General features: G+C 37.4%; 1 protein-coding gene across 7 annotated transcripts in view; it reads right to left on the bottom strand.

The window, feature by feature from the left end:
• AVL9 (AVL9 cell migration associated) overlaps positions 1-17,829 on the bottom strand; it is a 77,658-nt gene that overhangs the window by 55,982 nt on the left and 3,847 nt on the right. The window lies entirely within an intron of this gene.

Here is a 17,829-nt window from a genome sequence, read left to right as displayed (position 1 = left end):
ATAGTAAGCAATGGTAGCCAAAAGGTTGTTAATCAAAGGGAGCATTTTATCCTGATAGCCAAAAATAGTTTTAAACTCTACATACTTGTTGATGCCATTTGGCATTATCAGCAAACTTATGGTACACAAGAGGAAAAAGAAAAAAGGAGTAAAAGGAGGAAAGATTTTTAAGACCTTTCCCCTTTCTGACTTAAAGGTTTTTGGATTTTAATGTGCATAGGAGGAAAGGAGATAGTGGTGGTGGTAACTGGATTTACATTTGGAAACTGTCATCAAGAGATGGTAACTAAAGCCATGAAGCCCTGAGAAAAACCAACATCCTACTGAATTGAGCAGAAGAGGTCCAACAAAGAAGCCGAGAAGTATGAGCCAAGATCTAGGTTTGCTTCCATTCAACTGACTCCCTTGCTCACAATATGTGTAGCTTTGAGCTTTGTTTTTGCTGCGGGGTTGGTAGGAGGAGGAGTGGGCATTAATCAACATTTCAGGTTATTTTCTTTTAAGACTGAGAATTGGTCAGTGAAAAGTTCAATGAAATCTCTCCAACACCATGTCTTGTAGAAGTAACAAAGTTTCTAGTAAACACCCTCAGTTTCTGGTATTCTCCAAGTTTATCAGCATTTTCTCTGTTTCTATTTCTTTTTGTTATTTCAACGAGACTTGTGGAGAAGAAGGAAGAATTAAATGCATGAGACCTGGGGGGCACCTGGGTGGCTTAGTTGGTTAAATATTGGACTTTGGTTCAGGTCATGATCTCACAGTTTGTGAGTTCAAGTCCCACATCAGGTGAGCTGGAGCCCCACTTCAGGTAAAACACGAGCCGCGCTATGGGTGAGTCCCGCTTCTCTCTCTCTCTCTCACTCTGTCCCTCCCCTCATTCATTTGCACCCTCTCTCTCCCTCAAAAAAAAAAAAAAGAAAGAAAGAAAAGAAAAAAGAGAGAGAAAATCAAAGATATCTGAAGATGCTAAGGTTCAACATGCTTTGAAGGTTGAGGAACAGGCCAGGAGGCAAGGACTGCAGGTGACCTCTAAAAGCTGCAGAATGCCAGAAAATCGATTTTCCCTAAGTGTCCTGAAGAAACACAGCACTCCTTGATTTTAGCCCGGTGAAACCCATTTCTGACCTCCGGGACTTTCTATGTATTGTTTTAAGTCATTAAGTTTGTGGTAATTTATGATGCAGTAGAAAAGTAATACATCTGTTAAATAGAAGAAACAAGCAGAATATCAGTAAATGTAGTATAATTCTACTTATACTATGATTACATTTATGCAAAAAATTGTACTTCTATATCTTTGTAAATTAATTTTTTAATTCATCGCTTGAAAAGATACAAGCTAACAGTTTACCTCTGTAGAGGTGAATAGGGTTGGGGACTGGAGATAAAGGAATATTCCTGTTAAGTTTTTTTTATCCCCATCTTCTTTTGGAAAAAAATTAAACTTACAGAAAAGTTGAAAGAACATAACCTTATAACCATCTATATTCACAAACTACTAATATTTTGGTCCCATGTGCTTTATCTGTGTTGCATGTATATTAGCACACACTTTTTCTGCATTACTTGACAATAAACTGAGATTATCGTTGACTTTTAAGTAAATGGGTATTTATTTCTAAATGGGTATGCATTACTTTTAGAGTAAAAAAAGGAGGGGGGCAAAAGATAACCACGAATAGTGACTGGCTTTCTAAGGAAATCTTATTTCCATTCTATCCTCTTGGACACAAAGGGAGATGTAGAAATCTATCTCCTTCTCTGAAGATTTAGTTAACAAATTACCAATAGTCAGACTTTAATATCTGATGCTTTGCTGTGTTCAATCTATTCTCCCAACTCCTCATTCTACTGAATGAAGATCTGTTTTGGACTCTAGTTGGAACTTAAAATGAAGTCAATTCATAAAATTGTTTTAAGTGTAGATGCTGCATATAATCCAAGAATTCCAAGGATAAAATTAAGTTGGCTTTAGGCTGAGCAGGGCCCAGAGTACTTACAATATTGTTTCTTTGAGGTGTTATAAGGAAACCCACAGGCCCAAAATGGAGCCACTTAAGCTAAGTCACCAAACAGGGCTTAATACCTAACCTAACCAGAGTTCCAACCCCCCTAGGAAATAACTCTTAACTGGTCAGTCAGGAACTTTCTGATTGGCACCAGATGAGGTAATCTGTCATATGGCGCTCTCCATCCCGCAAAGGAAGATGAGGTAACCCATGAACCCCCTTGCCCTTCTCATCACGGAAGAAAAAGGAGAAAAAGGGACAGTGCCTGGAACAATCCTTTTCTTTTGCTAATAACTTCCTTGCCCCACCCTCTTCCTATAAAACCCTTCCAAATTTTTGTACAACTCCTCGGAGCTCCCCACTACTTGCTAGATGGGATGCCACCTGATTCAACAAATCACTTAATAAGGCCAATTAGACATTCACATTTATTCAGTTGAATTTTTGTTCCTTAACAGGGAGAATATATTCAAAATTTCAAGCAGCTAACTTTTGGAACACAACTTTTTCATAAATTATACACTGCCTGTGCTGTGTTGGCAGCTCTCTAGAATTCTTTTCTTATGTTGGTGTTATTTGCTACCAACAAATTCTTGCATTTGGAAACTGAAGATGTTAACCAAGTTCAAAACAGTTTACACAAATTCCTTTCTGTGCCTACATACACACAACAGTTTTAACAGTGATTTGGTATTGTTTCATTATTTAATCAATCTTCTACTGTTGAGCACTTTTTTTTTTTTTCTAACATCTTTACAAACTATTCAGTACTATTCAAGTATGGTATAATAAAAAATATATTTGGTCTTTGTTCTTGGTCCTGGCCTAGAGCTCCTAAAGCCCTGGAAATTCCTGAGTGAAGGGAGTACCTTTTGTTATTTATAAGACAATTTCAACTGTACCTGAGTTTATTTAACAAGGGGACTTGGTAGTGGTGGGGCTACTAAATAGCGTTTGGATGGGGCCTGGTCACCAGAAAGGTGGACCTCCCAGGAAGGGAGAGGGGCTGGAGATTGAGTGCAATCACCAATAACTAATGACTTAATCCATCATGCCCATGTAATGAAAGTTCCATGAAATCCCCTAAATGATAGGGTTCAGGGTAATTCTAGGTTACTGAAGACAATGAGGTGCCAGGAGGGCAGCATGTCCACTGAGGACATGGAAGCTCTGTGCCCCTTCACCACATCTGGTCCTACGCATCTCTTTCATTTTCCAGAGTTCTAGTTGTTCTAGCAAATTACAGAACCTGAGACAGGGGTGCGAGAACCCCCAAATTTGTGGCTAAATTGGACAGAAGTGCAGGTAGCCTGGGGACCCAGTACTGGCATCTACAGTGAAGTTGTCTTGTGGGACTGAGCCCTTAAACGTGTGGAGTTTGACACTAACTTTGGGTAGTTAGTGCAGAATAGGATTGACATACAGGATACCCAGGTTGGTGTCTGGGGACCAAAAAAAAAAAAAAAAAAAAAACTAACAAGACTGTGTTATTTCCCAATCAATGGGATTTTAAAACCTTAAGTTGTATATTCTTCAAATTTTGAATACTGACTACTCTATATACTCCCCTTAGGATAAGTCCAAAACAATCCAGACAGACACAATTCCATGGCACAGAGGCTTAAAAGGAATTCTCATGGAAGTTACCAGAGTTTCTCAAATACTACTCAATTGAATCAAAAGGCAATTTGGACAAGAATGCCAATTAAACTAAGCAGTACCACAGAAAGTAAAGGTAGGGACAGCTGGCTGCCCCACTGCACAACTCCAGCAGAACCACCATCACTGCAGTTTACATGAAGGGCTCTTCCTGCAGCTACGCTGTGCAAAGTCTGTAGAGCTGTACATGGCAACCCTAAGTATATGTGAAAAATCATAGGCAAAAACCAAAGTCAATCTCCAAAGACTAAAAAGAAAAGAAACACTTAGAATGATTATCATCCAGTAGGGTTACTACTAAATAATGAAAGTCCCTACGGGTGCCTGGGTGGCTCAGTCGGTTAAGCGACCGACTTCAGCTCAGGTCATGATCTCACAGTTTGTGGGTTCGAGCCCTGCGTTAGGTTCTGTGCTGACAGCTCAGCCTGCTTTGGATTCTGGGTCTCCCTCTCTCTCTGTCCCTCCCCAGCTCGTACTCGGTCTCTCTCTCAAAAATAAATAAACGTTAAAAAATAAATAAATAAAAACAAAAAAAGAAAGAAAAAAAAAGAAAGAAAATAATGGAAGTTCACAGCCCAAACTCTAACTTAAATTTGGGGATCAAATAAAGTGTCTGATAGGACATCAGTACATACAATGTACAACAGATATACCAAATGTCTCCCCAAAGGGTAATATTATTAATCCTGCAGATTTCAAATTTTTTTGTCAACTCATATTCATGTAACTGAATCTATCTTGATCCCAATTAGTAGTAATTTACATACTTATTTTTTAATTTTTATTTGAGGGGGGGGAGGGAGGGAGGGAGGGAGGGAGGGAGAGAGAGAGAGAGAGAGAGAGAGAGAGAGGGAGAGAACATGCAAGCAGGGGAAAGGGGCAGAGGGAGGGAGAGAGAGCGCATCCCAAGCAGGCTCCACACTCAGCGCAGAGTCTCATGTGGGGGCTCGATTCATGACCCTGGGATTGAGACCTGAGCCTAAATCAAGTGTCAAGTGCTCAACCAAATGAGCCACCCAGGCGCCCCATACATACTTACATGATTACAACAGACGCAGAGGGAAAAACAATGGCTGATTTCTAAAATGTGAAAGCAGAATAAAGATGGTCTAATTATAAGGAAATAAAAGGCAACTTTTCTAAAGGCTAAGTGAACTATGTATGAAATGGTGACATATGTTTGTTCACCATGAATGGTAAAAATTACCACTCATTTTCAGAGTTTATAAATCAAATTGCAAAGGTGTGCTCTATAGGCGCCCTCTAGAGGTGCCTGGCTGGTTCAGTCCCCAGAGCACGTGACTCTTAATTTCTATGTCATTAGTTCGAGCCCCACATTGGGCCTGGAGCCTACTTTCTAAAACAAAACAAAACAAAAACAAAAGTGTCCCCCCAGTCAGACTGCATTTACTTGGTCCTCAGAAACAAAAAGTTGAAAAAACACAAAATAATAAGACAGTACCCTGGTGTAAACTCTGAGTGCTGTTCAAAAGTAGCCTTTGTTCACTTTCTAACAATGAAACATCCATTCCACTGTCAGAGAACAATAAAAGCCACCATGCCAAACAGCACATAAATTAAACACTAACACAGTGCTCACAGACACTGATGGCATAAGAGGTATGCCTCCTAGAGAAGCTGAGTCAGCTACTCTCTCTGCTCCCTTTCTAGGCCCCTCAGGGATTCCCCTGACCCTTCACTCAGAAGCATGGGTGCTTGTTTTCTTAATAGTCAAAGCATTTTAGGGACCAAAGTCAAGGCTCTGTCATGATGTTTTTCTCTTTGAAGAAAACCCTGGATATAGAAGGCAGGTCTTCTCAAAGTTATGTTTACTCGGCCAAATCTCTAGTCAACACTACAAGAGTACTGACACTCTATCTCTTTAGTCTCTTAAAAAGTTGGCAACAAATGACTATATTCATCAGCTGTTTATTTCTGTAATAGATTGTGCTTAATTCTCCTCTGTCTCAGCACCATACATTATTTTATAGTTTCATGAGTGCACTGGATGCCCAGAAAAATAAAGTGTGTACTGTAAAGGTGCAACGGTACTATTGAGACTTACCAGTTAAAACCAAGTTTTACTGTTTTTAATAAATGCAAACAAAGAAAACAAAAATTAAACAAAAGAAGTATCTTAGTTTAAAACATGTGCTTTTATATATTTAATTGAATAAAGACAGCTAGTTCTTTTTTTTTCTAGAATTAAATAACCATTTTACTATTCCACATTCCTTTTATTTAAGATGAGGTACTTGGGCCTTTTGGCTGGAACCACCATCTTCCAGTAATTCATCAAAATGATCAACACAAAGGAAAAGAGAAGAGGCACCCCCTATATTCTCTAGACCTCTTAGAAAACATGGAGTTTGTCCTTTGGCCACATACATGCAAATCTACAAGAAAGGTGATATTGCAGGCATCAAAGGAATGGGCATTGTTCAGAACAGAATGCCCAAATGTGGTCCCATGGCAAAACTCGAAGAGTCTACAGTGTTACCCAGGATGCTGTTGGCATTGTTGTAAACAAATAAGTTAAGAGCAAGATTCTTGCAAGACAGTTCATTTAAGTATTGAGCATATTAAGCACTCCAAGAGTCAAAATAGCTTGCTAAAGCGTGTGAAGGAAAATGATCAGAAAAAGAAGAAAGCCAACGAGAAAGGTACTTTCTGAAGTGTCAGCCTGTTCCACTCGGGCACATTTTGTGAGAACCAATGGAAAGGAACCTGAAACTGCTGGAACCCATTCTCTATGAATTCATAGCATGGTAAGTGTAAAAAAAAGACCTCAAGACTGTAAACAAAACAAAAAACAGATGAGGTACTCACATTATGAACAACAAAACAGATGACGTGTATTTTAATTTAAATACAGAATTTTTAGGGATTCCTGGCTGGTTCAGTCAGAAAAATATGCAACTCTTGATCTCAGGGTGGTGAGTTTGAAACCCATGCTGGGTTGAATTTTAAAAAATTAAATCAGCTCAGGTCGTGCATCATCTCATGGTTTGTGAGTTTGAGTCCCTTGGTCAGGCTTGTGCTGATAGCACAGAGCCTGCTTGGCATTCTCTCTTTCCCCCCCTCCCTGCCCTTCCTCCACGCTAGCTCTCTCTCTCAAAATAAACTTTAAAAAATCTTAAAAAAAACGTCATTATCCTGTTTTTCTACTTTAATTTTTTTGTTTTTAATCTTATTTTTGAGAGAGAGGGAGAGAGAGACAGAGTGCAAGCAAGGAAGAGGCACAGAGCCCAACACGGGGCTCAAACTCACAAGCTGTAAGATCATGACCTGAGCCGAAGTCGGACACTTAACTGACTTAGCCATCCAGGTGCCCCATGTTTTTCTACTTTAAAACCACTGAAATTCTGCATAAACATACATGTTCATTAACATGCAACTGTATACACACAGCTAATTAAAAGTCTGTAAGAGATTTTATAGAGCCATGCTCTTTTTAAAATTGTTTCTTCCAGGAAGGATAAATCTTTATTAATACATACGAATAGTGAAATTAAGAAACTCTACAAATATTCATCTCTATACATCTCAAAGATATCTGAGAATAAATAGTCCTATAAGGATTTGGCATTCATTAAGACAGTATTTGCAGATCTACAGCTCACAAATCAGAAATGCCATCAGCTCTGGAGTCAATGCAGTTTGATTTGTGTTTCATATAAATAAGAAAATGCCATTTATTTCCAGTAATATCAGATTTGTTTTGTAGCACTACTTTATGTAAAGCTGGGTAAAGATAATTTCAAATGCATTTATTAATTACGAGCGCTTACTTAAAAGCAAAAAATAGTTTTGAAGGATCTTAAATGTATTGGGCTTTCTAGGATCTTTAATATTAAAAAAACTAAAACTCCTATATTATTTTAGGTCCCAAGTAAAATGAACACTTTGGTCACATAGCACAAATATGTATAAGTACATGGGGGAAAAATCCAACTTTCATAAACTTAATTTAAAAAAAAAACACTTAAATTTCAAAGTAAAATGCTTTTTGTTATATTTGTAATAACCCAAAACTAGGAACAACTACTCATATGTCTCTTACCAGAAGAATGGGTCAATGATGGCATACAATTATAATACAGAAACTATAATATAATCAACAACATGGATCAATCTCAGACATAACACTGAGTGAAACAAGTCAGACACAAGAGACACAAATACATGGTGGTGTAGGTCAGAACAGTGGTAACCTTCAGGCAAGTAATGACCAGGAGGGGGCGCCTGCATGGATCTTCTGAAGTGCTGGAATTAATTCTGTATCAGGATGGTGGTTACAGGGGTGTATGTGTACGTAAAAATTAAGTCTCTCCCTTAAGTTGTGTGTACTTCATTGGTGATAAATTATACCTTAACTTAATAAAATACTTCTACACCTCAATTTCCTTATCTATAAAAGAGGGCTAATAAAACCTCAGTATGTTCATAGGAATGAGATAAACACACATCTAACAGTGCTCAGTATATAGAAAACATTTAATAAAGGGCAACTACTATTAATGCTAATAATATCTTCATAGAATAGCAATGATAAATTGCATGGTAACTAAACCTTATATTAGTACCACATAAATATAAATTATATAAATATAAATATCTAGGGCATACTTCATGGAGTTTAGAATATTTGCTGTAACTTGTTTACAAAGTGTAGAGACAAATCACTGTACTTAATGGAAATTTATGCTTTCAGCACGTAAGTTATATTAGCAGCCAAGAGATGCCTGGGTTCTTGTATTAAACTATAGCTTCTATGTCTCCAAAGATATCATGCTTATTTAATACAACACATAAAGACAAAACATAAAAAATGAGCCACTGTTTCTTTGAGTTATTTTTGTCAATTAAATCCTTCTAAGGCTCAAAATTTAAAGAATACAGATGGAGAACTGTTGCTAAGCCCTAGCTATGCACAAGTAGGAGTTTAAACAAAGAAAATCATATGAATAGTTTTTGAAACAGCCCTTTCAAAAGTATTGAAGGATAAAGAATTTTGTGATTTGTTACAAGGAGAAAGGTTTAAAAAAAAACCTAGGATTTTATTTATTTATTTAGTTAGTTAGTTTGAAAATGAGAGAGAGGGAGAGAGAGAATCCCAAGCAGGCTCCGTACCATCAGCAGGAAGCCTGATGTGGGCTTGAAGTCGCAAACCATGAGATCATGACCTGAGCTGAAACTGGGCACTTAACCAACTAAGCCACCCAAGTGCCCTGAGATTTTTTTATTTTTGAGTAATCTCTATACCCAACATGGGATTCCAACGCAAAACCTTGAGATCAAGAGTTGCATGCTCTACAGACTGGAGCCAGCCAGGTGCCCCTAAAAAAGCACTTTTAAATTATTTAGACTTGGGGTGTTATTACAAGGTACGAAATGCAAAGATCTTAAATGTACAGAGTTCATAGGTTTTAATGATTTATATACAGCTGTGGGCAACCATTCTATTAAGACAGAATTATCATCATCCTAGAAAGTTTCTCCGTTCAGACTGCTACAACAAACACTATGTTCTGCCTGTTGAATTGAAGGGTATGTATCTGAACGTTGGCTCTGAGGATGGGTATTTAGCAAATGTGTGTTGATTTCATCTTATAATCATGCAAGTGAAGGGTGATCTTAGTAATCACCTATTTTAAAACCCTCATTTTACAGATGAAGAAACCAAAGTTCATAAACATTAGGCAATTTGCCCCAGGTTACACATCTAATAACCATTAGGATCAAGCTAAAACTCAGATATCTTGATTACCAGATATCCTTTGTTATTATTCAAGCAGACAGTGGTAAAAGAGAATCTATCAGAGCTCCAAGTACAAAGGAATATTAGGAATACTGTATACAACGTTCCTCTACAATGGAAGAGATAGGACAAGAATTTGTATAAAACATGGTAGAATGACGGAGACTGGTCTTTTGGATGAAATGGTACAATTAGAACACTGTTTATCTCTAGGTTATTGAAAATATATACAAAGATGATATCAAAATTTCAAAAACTATTTTCTTGCAGGAAAAAAATTAATTATTTCCTAACAAAAGATTGAAATCTATTTTAATGAACTCTACCTTAGCAATCTTTTATATTTAAATTTGTTTTTAACATTTTTATTTTTTGATTTTTAACATTTTAAAAAAGATTCCAATTTCTGGTAATGCACTATCTCCATCAGAGTCTAACAAGTTGCTAACATCACCAGCGAAAGCCATGGGGGCAGGAACAGATTTCATTAACAGCCCTGTTTGTCATTTCTTCATATACTCAATACACACTGTGACAATGAGCATCACTTGGGTGAAGAAAATTAAGTGCAGAGGCCATATATGAAATCGAGCCCAAACATAGTTTATTCAGAGATCAGACTTCTGACAATTACCTAGACCACTGCCAAAAACCAGAAATAAGCAAGAAAAGCATCTTTCAGCCTAGCCACCTGTCATAAAGCCCCTGATAATATTCCAAGGAGAAGGCTTTAGGTTTTCTTTTAAAACGTCTAAGTCATTTTATTTCAAACACAGTTCTAATATATTTATAAGATGTGGTCTCCCAGTCTATGGAAGAAAAAGAAAGTAAGAAAGTAAGAAAGCAGGGAGGAGAAGCCAAAAACTACAACGCTGTGTTTGGGTCAACAGCAAGAAGTACCTGCTAATTGCTCTGTCGTCTCTTTCCGACTGGCTATCAAAAGCCCAACAACTGTCAGAAAGATATGTGAGAAATAATCTATGTTAAAATAAATTGAGAATGCCACTGTACAAGTGACAGTTCCTATAAAGGCAGAATCATCCAGGCTAACTTAAATTGTGTTCAGCACGTTCTGCTTCAAAATCCATTTTAAAAAGACCTCTGTGAAGAAAAAAGATGGCTTAAATGAAGTCTCCATACATAGGCAAAGAGGTGCAAAGATTTCATTGCAAGGATGTTATCTGTATCACTATTCAAAATAGCAAAAAATTGGGAGTACCAAAATTTTTAAAAAGCAGAGTTAAATATTTCCACAAACTACTGTTCAGCCATTTTAAAATGTTATAATTCAACATTTATTAATGTGGAAAGATATTAATGGCATAGACAAAAAGGCAGGCCATAAAAGTTGATTACAGTATAGTATGTTTTTGGGAAAAGGTATCCATATTTGTAAAAAAAAAAAAAAAGTAACTGGAGAGATATTCATCAAGGTCTTAAGATCAGATTTCTTTAGGATATAGGATTTAAAGTGATAGTTTTTTTCTGTATTTTCTGGTTTTTACTAGTGAATACATATTATCCTGATCATTAAGAAATGTTATTTTTTAAAACAACTAGGGAGTGTCTGGGTGGCTCAGTCCATTGAGCATCTGGCTCTTGATTTTGGCTCAGGTCATGATCTCACGGTTTGTGAAATCCAGCCCTGTGTCAGGCTCTGGGAAAGAGCCTGCTTCGGATTCTCTCTCTCTCTCTCTCTCTCTCTCTCTCTCTCTCTCTCTCTGCCCCTCTCCCACTCAAACTCTCCTTCTTTCTCAAAAAATAAACTTAATAAAAAATAAAACAACTGGAATGATTTAAAAACTGCCCAAAGTACCAATTTAAATAGCATCCTCTAAAAATATCCTAGACACTAACTAAGGTTTTAATCTGATGGCATCTCAACCAAAGAATATAACAGGGCCAGGCGTGCTGGGCTCAGACACTTAAACAGCCGACTCTTGATTTTGGCTCAGGTCATGATCTCACAGTTCTGACAGCACAGAGCCTCCTTGGGATTCTCTCTCTCTCTCTCTCTCTCTCTCTCTCTCTCTCTCTCAAAAAAAAAAAAAAAAAAGAATATAATAGGGTCAGTCTTTCTCAAAATTATTAAGTAGGTAAAAACTCCTCTCCCTCTATGTGTTTATCTTCTTCTTGTAGTGCCCATCCCCAGTAGACCAGAGTTCTTCTGCAGTTTTCCCTTATCTAGAAAAATCCATGATCTGCAAAGGATCTGAATTATATTATATCATGAAGGAGAAGGTTACAAAACATAAGCATTTTACTAGGGAATCAAAGACTTAAGCCAAAGAAATAGGCACAATTAGGTACCTGGGGGGAATTATAGGAGGACAAAAGAATCTTCTAGTTATTTCTAAACTTCCCTTATACAGGTTGACACCCATCTTGCTTGGCTGTGATGCCAAGGCCTAAAAGAAAACTATCCCACTGCTCTGTTAAGGTTCCAGCCTTACAAAGCCAGAGATTTTCATCATTTCAGTATATAAAAAGCATGGCTAACATTAGGAAAAAACCTCCACCAAATGAAAGTGCCAGCAGAGGGCTAGAAAATATAATCTTGTTTCAGGACAGTTTCTCTGAGTAGCTAAAAAGAATCTTTAGACATTATTCTTCCCTAACCTCTAACTCCCCAAAACATTGTTCTTTCTGTTCCAAAAGACTTCTATTCCGACAAGAAGCACAAACAATACTCCACAGTCACCACATGATCGCATCAATAGCAGGTGCCAAAACTACATGCTTGTCAGGCAGCCATGTGTCACCAAAACCTGAATGGGTCAGGGCTTAACACTACCACCCTAACATAAATCAACCTCACCTATTTCCTCAGCCCAGCCCTGATTTTGCAATGCAACATTCTGCTACTACTGGAGATTTCCCCATGATCAGCCCACATGGACCAAGAGGAAAATATCCTTTTTCTCTTCAGTGCTTCATTTACTTTATTTACCTTGGAACTAGTGTAAACATGAGTTCTAGTTCTTTCATAATTCTACTTTTTAAAGTAGTATAGCCTGGTAAAACCAGTTTATTCAAGAACTTAAAACTGTTAGCTATGTATACAAAACTATAAATTCTATTAAAGCAGTAGTAAAAAATCAAGTAATAACTGCAGCTTTTTATGAGGTCACCTTGGAAAATAATGATTCTTTATTACTTTCAGTGTTAAAAAAAAGTCCAGTCTATTTATGAAAGAACCAAAAAGTTTGATATTCGCTTGTTTCACTAAAAACCATGCTTATCTGACAGTTTACGTATTTACAGCCACAAATAAGGACAAAAGTCTAGAGAACACATAATCTATAATAAGTAAACCAGGTGTCCATAAATTACATCACAAAGAGTTTTTGTCCTCTTATAATTTCCCCCAGGTATTGCACGTGAGGTTTTAAGGAAGAAGAGTCTTTTGCTAAATGCGAAATTTTAAAAAATTTCAGGGTGCACCTGGATGGCTCAGTCAGTTAGGTGTCCAACTCTTGATTTTGGCTCAGGTCATGATCTCATGGTTGGTGAATTCAGGCCTCGAGCTGACAGTGCTGCAGAGCCTGCTTGGGATTTTCTCTTTCTCTCCCTCTCTCTGCCCCTCTGGCAGGGTGCTCACACTCTCACTCTCTGCCTCAAAATAAATAAATAAACTTTAAAAAATTTTTCAGGAAAAGAGTTGACATGGATAAATATTTCAAAACTACTTTAAATGTCATGGTAGTACTTTCACTTAAAGTGACCTAATGTTAACTATATCAATAAACTAGAATAATCCATCACTAGAAACTAACCTGTTAACCTACAGAATTCATTACACAAATCAAAGTGAAAAAAATGATCAAGTGATAAAATTAAAGTTTCATCTTAATTTAAATGAAGGAGTTTTTCATTTAAGATACACCTGAAGGCTTCAAAGGTGCAAAAATGTAGGAAACAAGATGAATGACCATCTTCTATGTCTAGTTTGGGGACCCTCAACACAGCTGTGTTAGAAGATGGCTTTATGGCACAAAAACAGACACTCAGATCAATGGAACAGAATAGAGAACCCAGAAATGGACCCACAAACATATGGCCAACTCATCTTTGACAAAGCAGGAAAGAATATTCAATGGAATAAAAACAGTCTCTTCAGCAAGTGGTGCTGGGAAAACTGGACAGCGACATGCAGAAGAATGAATCTGGACTACTTTCTTACACCATATGCAAAAATAAACACAAAATGGATGAAAGACATAAATGTAAGACAGGAAGCCATCAAAACCCTTGAGAAGAAAGCAGGCAAAAACCTCTTTGATCTTGGCCGCAGTAACTTCTTACTCAACACATCTCCAGAGGCAAGGGAAACAAAAGCAAAAATGAACTATTGAGACCTCATCAAAATAAAAAGCTTCTGCACAGTGAAGGAAACAATCAGCAAAACTAAAAGGCAACCGACAGGATGGGAGAAGGTGTTTGCAAATGACATATCAGATAAAGTGTTAGTATCCAAAATCTATAAAAACTTACTGAACTCAATACCCCAAAAACAAATAATCCAGTGAAGAAATGTGCAAGAGACATGAATAGGCACTTCTCCAAAGATGACATCCAGAGGGCCAACCGACACATGAAAAAATGCTCAACATCACCAGGGAAATACAAATCAAAACCACAATGAGATACCACCTCACCCCTGTCAGAATGGCTAACATTAACAACTCAGGCAACAACAGATGTTGGCGAGTTTGCAGAGAAAGAGGATCTCTTTTGCACTGCTGGCGGGCATGCAAGCTGGTGCAGCCACTCTGGAGAACCGTATGGAGGTTCCTCAAAAAATTAAAAATAGAACTACCTTATGATCCAGCAACTGCACTACTAGGTATTTATCCAAGGGATACAGGGATGCTGTTTCGAAGGGACACATGCACCCCAATGTTTATAGTAGCCCTATCAACAATAGCCAAAGTATGGAAAAAGCCCAAATGTGCATCGATGGATGAATGGATAAAGAAGATGTGGTATGCACACACACACACACACACACACACACACACAGGGGTATTACTTGGCAATCATAAAGAATGAAACCTTGCCATTTGCAACTACGTGGATGGAACTAGAGGGTATTATGCTAAGTGGAGTTAGTCAGAGAAAGACTAAATATCATATGACTGCGTTCATATGAGGACTTTAAGACAGAACAGATGAACACAAGAAAGGGAAGCAAAAATGATATAAAAGCAGGGAGGGAGGCAAAACCTAAGAGACTCTTAAATATGGAGAACAAACAGAGGGCTACTGGAGGGGTTGTGGGAGGGGGGGATGGGCTAAATGGGTAAGGGGCATTAAGGAATCTACTCCTGAAATCATTGTGGCACTATATGCTAACTAACTTGGATGTAAGTTAAAAAAAATAAAAGAAATTAAAAAAATAAAAGATGGCTTTAACCTGGTGGTTCATGTGAAACTACCTGATTCCTCTATCATAGCAGTACAGAACACCTTTGTAACAGAAGAGTTTACAAAGATTTAGTATATCCTCCCACGTAAAGTCATCATGCTAATTAATTAACCCAGATGACTGCTGAAAGGCGTTACTTTTACACAAAGTTTTACTTTAACTCACTGCAATCTAAAAATTACAAACTACATGGGGCGCCTGGGTGGATCAGTTGATTAAGTCCTCAGGTCATAACCTCGAGGTTCCTGAGTTCAAGCCCGGAGTTGGACTCCGTGCTGGAGGTGCAGAGCCTGCTCTTTCTCTCTCTCTCTTCAAAATAAATAAACTTAAAAAATAAATAAGTAAAATACAAATTACAAATGACAACCAAACATGGGAATTTTCACTATGCATAATAGAAAGAAGTAATCAACAAGACCAGCAGAATTTTGAATACTTGGAAGAGCAGTTTAACAAAGTACCCTCACACAGCCTAAAATAATCTGAAGTCAGAATCACAATTCAATGAGCCATGCACTTTTAATCCTTTACACCTGGAATACAGTGGCTGATTAATCCATCCTGGGGGAAATCTTACATAATTAGTCTCTGAAACACTCAATATGCTGATTAAAGAAACAGCAGTCTCTAAAACATTCTTAAGAATTAACGCATGTTAACAAACTCACTTTCCAAAACAACTGGATTTTTAAACTCTGCTTAAGAAAGCAGAGTTGTAAGACATCTAAAAAGACACTGAGAAGCACCTGGCTGACTTAGTCAGAAGAGCATGCGACTCTTGATCCCAGGTTTGTGAGTTTGAGCCCCACGTTGGGTGTAGAGATTACCAAAAAAAAAAAAAACTTAAAAAAAAGAATTGGACATGTAAAAAAGATAAAAAATAAATAAAAAGACACTGATTTGTGGAAGTGAGGAACACTCTTAAGAACTAATATAACATACTGGAAATTTTAGTACACTTTATAATATTCCTCTCAAGAATTTGGCAAAACCAACATTCTTCTTGAAATTTTATAAAAACTAAGACAAAAAAAATAGGGCAGCCAAAAATGAAAAAAATATATAGTTGAACAAACTATTTTCCTATCTTTTCCAATACTATTACACATCCATTGGGCAAATTACATCTCTGACAAGTTTCATTGTTTTTGACAGAATTAACCTGTCAATTTTATCAACCAACTTAGTGGGAGAAAATTTTTCATTCATTTGTGCTGTTGTGTGAGTGCACTGGCTGTGTTAGCATGCCCTACATCCAACCTGGCTAACACCACAGAGGGTTTCCAATGAAGGTTTTTGGGATTATCCACTTATCCAACCATAACTCTCTCGAGTCCAGAAATCATAGTGTCATCTATCTAACCAACCTTCATCAGAGAAATAACAAAATTAACAAAAGATTAACAGTAAGCCAAAATTTTTCTGAGAAATAGTAAAAGTTCTACTAAAATTAAATGTTTGACTCTTGCAAGAGTTAGAAAATACTCTACATAAATATCTAAAAATCATTTTGCTCACTGTGCATTTTGATTTTGACTAAATATAGCAGTCTTTTTTCAAAAAAAAAAAAGCTTAAGGGGCGCCTGGGTGGCTTGGTCGGTTGAGCGTCCGACTTCGGCTCAGGTCATGATCTCACGGTCCGTGAGTTTGAGCCCCGAGTCGGGCTCTGTGCTGACAGCTCGGAGTCTGGAGCCTGTTTTGGATTCTGTGTCTCCCTCTCTCTCTGCCGCTCCCCTGTTCATGCTCTGTCTCTGTCTCAAAAAAAATAAATAAACGTTAAAAAAATAAAAAAATAAATAATAAATAAATAAATAAATAAATAGATAAATAAAAGTTTATTTATTTTGAGAGAGAGAAAGCATCCCTCTGCACTCACAGTGGAGAGCCCAATGTAGGGCTCAAACTCACCAACAGTGAGATCATGACCTGAGCTGAAATCAAGAGTCAACACTTAAGCGACGGAGGCACCTTTAAAAATAGCAAATTCTTGTTTGATTTGCAAAACCAAACAAGGTCTTCATTTTCTGTTATGAGAGGTAAGTATAATTTTTAAAAGCTGCTTTTAGTCAGCAGTAAGAAAATAATCCATTGGGAATGCAAACTGGTTCAGCCACTGTGGAAAACACTATGGGGAAAACAGTATGGAACTTCCTCAAAAAATTAAAAATAGAACTACCACACAATCCAGTAATCACATTACTGGGTATTTACTCCAAAAATACAAAAACACTAATTTGAAAGGATATATGCACACCTATGTTTACTGCAACATTATTTACAATAGCCAAATTATGTAAGTAGCATGGATAGATGAATGAATAAAGAATATGTGGTATGTATATAGTTGATATTATTCAGCCATAAAAACGAACAAAATCTTGCCATTTGCAAACATGGATGGAGGTAGAGAGTATAATGCTAGGAGAAAGAAGATTGAGAAAGACAAATACCATATGATTTCACTCATACGGAATTTAAGAATCAAAACAAAGGGGAAAAAAGAAACCAAGAAACAGACTCTTAACTATAGGGAACTGATGCTTACTAGAGCAGAGGTGTATGGGGGTGTGAAATAGGTGATGGGATTTCACTATATCGTGCTATATTTGACTGTATTGAATATTGTATTGTATGTTAATTACATTGGAATTAAAATAAAAAACTTAAAAAATAGAAAAGAATCTATACTAGGTTTCTCATCTTTGAATGCACTGTGGCAGAATCCCTTGCATTTTCTTCCATTCTATCAGCAACCCAGACAACAGACACTACTAAACAAGTACATTTATTTGAAAATAATTGCCCTAGTCTGGGGCACCTGGGTGGCTCAGTTGGTTAAGCGTGGGACTTCAGCTCAGGTCATGATCTAGTAATTTGTGAGTCGGGCCCCAAATTGGGCTCTGCGCTGACAGTGCGGAGCCTGCCTGCTTGGGATTCTCGCTCTCCCCTCTCTTCCCCTCCCCAGCTCACAC

This window comes from Panthera leo, chromosome A2, assembly GCF_018350215.1.
Source record: "Panthera leo isolate Ple1 chromosome A2, P.leo_Ple1_pat1.1, whole genome shotgun sequence".
Classification (NCBI taxonomy): domain Eukaryota; kingdom Metazoa; phylum Chordata; class Mammalia; order Carnivora; family Felidae; genus Panthera; species Panthera leo.
Note: the sequence above shows the minus strand (reverse complement) of the source record. Positions and strands in the feature narration are given on the sequence as shown.